Below are 5071 nucleotides of genomic sequence, written 5' to 3' on the forward strand. Positions count from 1 at the left end.
TATACACATACATATATATGTACACATAAATATATATACACACACATACACACACAGATATAGATATACATATACACACATACATATATATTTACAGACATACACATGAATATACATATAAATATATATGTATGTATATATATATACATGTATGTATGTGCATATATTATATATACATGTATGTGTGTGCATATATACATATATATATAAATACATATATATATGCATGTGTGTATACTTAAAGGGGGGGAGAGTAACTGATCATGAAGACACAAATGTGTTTTCTTTCTGCTAATTTCACCGTTCAGTGAATGGTATAGGTATAAAGATTGTGTTAAAGTTTGATAGCAAGTTTGATGTGCACATCAGAAGATAGGGAAAACTGTAACACGGACACATACTCCACTGAACCAGTTTGGATTATTTTTATTTCATTATTATTTTTTTAAAGATATTTTCTTTAAATATTAATAAAAAAAAAAAAGAATTTATCCAACAGAATTTTTAATTTTGAGAATATTCATCGCATGCACATGTTTATATAGGTCATCCACAGATATAAATGTTCGGAGAATCACTTTTCACAAGAAATCCAAGTCATTAAGTAACAATGATTGCAGACCAACAACCAAAAAATAAAGCAGTTTTTTTTTTTTTTTTACATATTCTATTGTGTTTATGCACTTAAAGAATTATAACATTATATTACAGATTAACATTGGAGATGTGAAAATCATCTGCAAGACAACCATCAGTAAACTCAGTACAAAGTCTCTGTTGTAGGTTTTGAGTTAAAACATTCAACTCTAACAAAAAAAAAAAAAAAAGAGAGACATGCTGTAAGTATTAACACAATTCTGAAGACATTCCTCCAACTCATATACATTATAGAAAATAAATCAATTGTAAAATCAACAAAAATGAGAAACAGACTGTTGTTTTTTTTTATGTCAAGAAAATTTCATAGTTAACAATAGTTTAAATTTGAAGATCAATTTCAAAAAATCTAATTTTAATAGTAGGAAAAAGGAGTTGATGAGAAATGAAGAAAACTTATGAAATGTTTATCACTGTGTTTGCTTGTTTGTATAATAGGTGTACTTGTTTTCATATAAGTGTCTATATGAGTTTTGTGTGTATGCTTGTGTGATAGTTTTTTCTGTGATGTACTCAAACACAATTTAAAGCCAATGAATACATATTTTTTGCAACATTCACAAAGAACTAACAAACCAATCAATTTTTGTTTTCTTTTTTTTGTTGAGAAGGAATGTTGCTGGGCAACACAAAGTGATACACATAACTTTCAAACAAACAAATAAACAACAACAACAAAAAGTAATGTTCAAGGATTTTGTTATTTTATATAAGAATGTTTCAGTTAGGATACCTCATAAGAGCAAGATGTACAAAGTCGTTATATTTAAAAATCAATTTATTGTTTTTTTTTCTTTTTTTTTTAATTTCATTTTCTCCACTTATCTGTGTATATCTACACATTTCACATCATCATCATATCAATATTATGCATCAGCAATTATGAAAGTCTATTCAAATGAATTTAATCATGCAAGTAAGAAGCAGAGGTACACTATTGTGGATCCACACCCCAAAGCCTCTCTTTCTTTATCAGTTGCTTGTAAGCATTAATGAAAAAAAGAAAAAGAAAGGTAATTCTTTTATTTTTTCAAACATTTATATTTATTGCTGGTGTTTTAAAATAGCAATTCTATATAAATTGTCTACTTTAAACACCTAAATGTGCAGGACAGGCCTTTTTTTTCTTTTTTGGAATGTTTTTATTAAAATGTCAATTCAAAGAGAAATAAAACAAAACAATATATTTAGTTATAAAAAAAAAACAAAAACAACTGTCCATAGCATATACTTTGTGATGGAAGATCTTTTCTTCCATAATTATCATTACATTGTTTTGTTCAAACTCATACTTCCATCACAAAGTATTTTATTGTGCCTGAAGACTTGCAAGAGCCTGGGAAATGTTTAAAAATAACAACAATAACAACAAATAAACACAAGTCTTTTTCAAATATATCTTCTCCTCATCAAGTTTAAAAAGATATCGAAAGTAGAAAAAACAAAACAAAAAAAAAACAAAAACAAAATCTAAAACAAGGTTAATATCCAGGAGTAATCTGCCCAGATATTAAACAACTACAAAACAGTCAACACCAAATGCAAGATGTTCACTGAATGTAATTATTTAGCATTAGATATTGTAATTATTATCATAATTATAATTAACTTCATTATCATTATCACTAAAAATCAATTCAATCTAGTGAAGTTGATGGAATAATAATAATAATAATAATAATAATAATAATAATAATAATAATAATAACAACAACAACGACAACAATTTAAAATAAAAACAGATGTTCATTAGACACAACAATAAGTGGCAGATTTAATACAGACTTATACCTATGCATAGATGCATACATTCAAGCTTAATAGTTTAATATTTGCTTTTGTTTTTTTTTTTCTGTTACAAACTTATTTGGTAGATGTCATTGTTGTCAAGCAATTACCAAAAAAAAAAAAAAAAAAAAAAAACCAACCCAAGAAACACTACATTCAGCTGTATTAATCACATTTGTCTATAATAATCACTTTGTAGTATCTATGTTATCACAAGTTTATTTACAACCATAACATTTGCACTGTTAAATATAAGTAGCAATACTTGTACCGTCACCTCCAACTGTCAATGTTATCAATTCCTTTATGCTCATAATTTCTTGACTAATTCTAAACTCTCGTTACCAAACTATAGACATGTTAATAAGATTGTAGCTAGCTAAGAACAATTAGAGTAATTACATAACACTTTGTGGCTATACTTCTCTTTGATAATTTTCAGAAAATTTCATTTGCCATTATAAAATACTTAATGTAGCGATGTTATTAACAGTTAATTACAAATTATAACAGCAATAATGCTTCTAGTACTACTAGCATTTTTACCACAACATATACTGCCATAAGTATCATATCAATAAATTGCCATATGTTCAATATATGTACAAAAAGCAGATCTATTCAAAGTCACTTACACATACTTCATCGTTACTCTGAGTTTTCACAGCCAGTTTTTTTTTTTCTAATCTGATCCAAAAGTTTTCACTATTTGCTGTTATTTTTTTTTCACATATATTCCAGAAAAGTCTAAGGAACCATAGAGAAACAGACTATCTCAAGATGCTCATTTTGAAACACAACACATTGTAATTTGAATAGTCTATTGCTTTTGTTTATCAGAAGTTGAAAAATATCTCTAATGATGACAATACTTAAATGTCAAAAGAGACAGAAAAGTGAAAATTATACAAGAAATTGCATGAGATTTTAAAATAAATCTGAGTAGAAAAGAAATAATATTAAAGCTAACTTTTTTTATATATATCTAAGTTAATCTACATAAGCTGTTGTTTCACACCTCAAGAGGTTTAATTCAAAATTAAGCAACTGAGTGACATTATTAATAATAATTCAAATAACAGTTAAAAAGAAAATTCTGTATAGTACTATTAAGCTACCAAGAATTTAATGTCATATAATTTTATAAATAAACCCCGAAACACAAATGAAATTAAAAACAAATTGAGTAGGTTAATCAAGCTATATCTAATCAGATACAAAAGCTTCAAGATCAATAAATAAGCTAATTGCATTGCTTCAATACTGATTGCAATCCGTAGTGAAAGTGTAAGAAACAATTTTTTCCATTTTCTCAACAAAGCTACAAATGAAATTTAATTGTAGAAGAGAACTGCATCAATAAAGTTTAAAAGAGCTTAGACGACATGTTAAGCATGATATCAAACTCTTTATTTAAATAATTCTATCCGTAGAGGGGATTGATAATAACTTGAAATATTCATTGGTTTATAGTAAAATATAGCCATGTTGCAATAAGAAATTTAGAATGGAGTCTGATACTGAAAATAACTTTTGAAATGAAAATTTACAAAAATTTCAAGCTCTCTGTTTTGTTAGCAATTGTGGGTGATTATGTAACTAATTACTGTATGTATGTATGTATCTATGTATGTATGTACCTGTTTGTTTGGGTTTTTTTCTTTTGTATTCCTAATGTTTTTCTAAAATGTTTTAGAAAGGAATTATGGATGAAATCAGATTCAATTAGAAATATTTAAAAAAAAAAAAATCAGAAAGAAAAACAATTGAATCATTAGAAGTTTAAGCTGTAATTTTATGCTGCCAGACCAAGACTGATGGAAAGGAAGAAAAAGAGGAAAGGGAAAAAGAAATGAAAATAACGGCAATGTTAGCTTACACAATAATATGGCGCTTGAAACATTTTGACACAAGGTTAGTGAAAATTTCCATTGCAAGGAAATCAGATTTACCCGTAGTTTCATACAGAGAAACACAGTAGTTGAATATAGCAGAAATACTATAAATATAAACGATCTATTGAAGGACAATTCTGAATAGAGAAGAATGAATTTCAGCAGTAGACCTTAATAAAGAGAAATAAGGGTCTTATTGATTTCTAATGGTTGGAGATAGATATGGTATTGAAAAAAGTAAGAGTATTATGCCACATGACTAACTCATAAATATTAGATTTATCTGTTCTTAAATATCTGTCAAAACAACACTTCAACACTTTAATCTGGAAGGCTTTTTGACAATAAGCTGAACATCTGTTAAGAATATACTTAAAATGGCTATAGCTTGTCCAATTAATTTGATTAACAAAATTATGTGAAGTACTGTTAATATAACAGAATGAACTGTGTTTATGTGAGTGTATGTGAGTCCATCCACCCATCCATCCAAAAGGAAACACTAAAGATGTGCCATATAAGGAAGCGATTGTTTAGGTTTTCATTTCCAAGTTAAAAATCAAATTAAAATTATCTGTATTTTATTTTTTCAAGAAAAGTGAACAAATGATTGAAATCAATATTTCAGTTATCAGAAATGCATTCAAGAAGCAATGTAATCTGTAAAAATTTCTTTTTGTAATTATAATTAATTAATGTTGAATTAAACATTTCTCTTGTTCTATAATATT

Source organism: Octopus bimaculoides, chromosome 3 (assembly GCF_001194135.2).
Source record: "Octopus bimaculoides isolate UCB-OBI-ISO-001 chromosome 3, ASM119413v2, whole genome shotgun sequence".
Classification (NCBI taxonomy): domain Eukaryota; kingdom Metazoa; phylum Mollusca; class Cephalopoda; order Octopoda; family Octopodidae; genus Octopus; species Octopus bimaculoides.